The 1,120-nt window shown below is 40.5% G+C and overlaps 1 protein-coding gene across 1 annotated transcript in view; it reads right to left on the bottom strand.

Annotated features, from left to right (window-relative positions):
* Window positions 1–1,120, bottom strand: part of LOC138052481 (DNA mismatch repair protein Msh2-like) — a 229,291-nt gene that overhangs the window by 17,915 nt on the left and 210,256 nt on the right. The window lies entirely within an intron of this gene.

Here is a 1,120-nt window from a genome sequence, read left to right as displayed (position 1 = left end):
TGCCGGTCGTCATTTTTTATTCTTACTCAATGAGACTGAAGCCTCGTTTTGATTCACCGCGGAGTGTGTTATTTCACACCTTAATTTTCCATATATGGTAATCGCTAGAAAAGAGCGCGAAATAAATTCCTCGAAAATGCGAATGATCACAGATGACAATAAGAACGAGGTACGGTTGACATTCGAGAATTTGCCGGATCTATCCTAGAAAGGGATGGACGCGAGATCAAAAGGCAATTGGATTATATACTAAATGGCATATTTAAATATTCCCACAGGGTTTCTATTGTTTCTTGAAAGGAAGACCTTTGCAATGGATGAAGAACTTCGAATTTTTTGGACATAGTTGCAACTGACGCTTGTATAGCCGTATGAGTGTGTCTGTGTGTGATGGTTAACTTATTTCCACAAACATTATTAATCAACAGAACAAACTGGTAAATATAAATACCGCTCTACTTTTTTGCTTTTTGATTGAAGCCCCATTTCAAACGTTTGAAGAGATAAGGTCTACATTCTCCGACGAGTGTATCAATGGCACAACTGCCGAGGTGCTGGTTTCTTCAAGAGCGCTTATCTGTGGGTGATCTGTTTGAACTAGAGGTCAACTGATAAAGCGCGTGTTCAAGCATTTGCGTGTGGTTTACTGATATGAGATTAATTGCTCAAGCGAAGCGAGGAGGGTGTCAAAATATTCCCTTTTGTCATCAGATCCGCTGCATCCATGCTACGTTGAAATGAACACAACGCTACGCAGGACGCCTTCTAGCCTGTTTGACTGATTCATGTGTGAAGCGAGTGGCTATTTGACAGTTGATAGAATTTAAAATTTCAAACTCAAAACAACTGAGCCCGGAGGCGCAACTAGGCTTTCACACAGCTCTTTCATGTCTACGCTGCGATTCATGTAAGCGGCAGACTATCAAAACTACAGTATCTGAAAACGCACTGAGACGCAGAACTTTTCAAACTGTGAAAAGACGCGTACGGAAGGTATAAGCTTCAAAGACAAGAATGAGTTATATTAGTAAGTTTCGATTGGAAAGGAGGGAAATCTCAAACTCACAGTTGCTTTTTACTGCAGATTATCGGACCGTAGACTAACATTGAAAACGTTTTC

This window comes from Montipora capricornis, chromosome 6 (assembly GCF_036669925.1).
Source record: "Montipora capricornis isolate CH-2021 chromosome 6, ASM3666992v2, whole genome shotgun sequence".
In the NCBI taxonomy this organism is placed as follows: domain Eukaryota; kingdom Metazoa; phylum Cnidaria; class Anthozoa; order Scleractinia; family Acroporidae; genus Montipora; species Montipora capricornis.
This window is presented reverse-complemented; position numbering and strand designations above follow the sequence as displayed.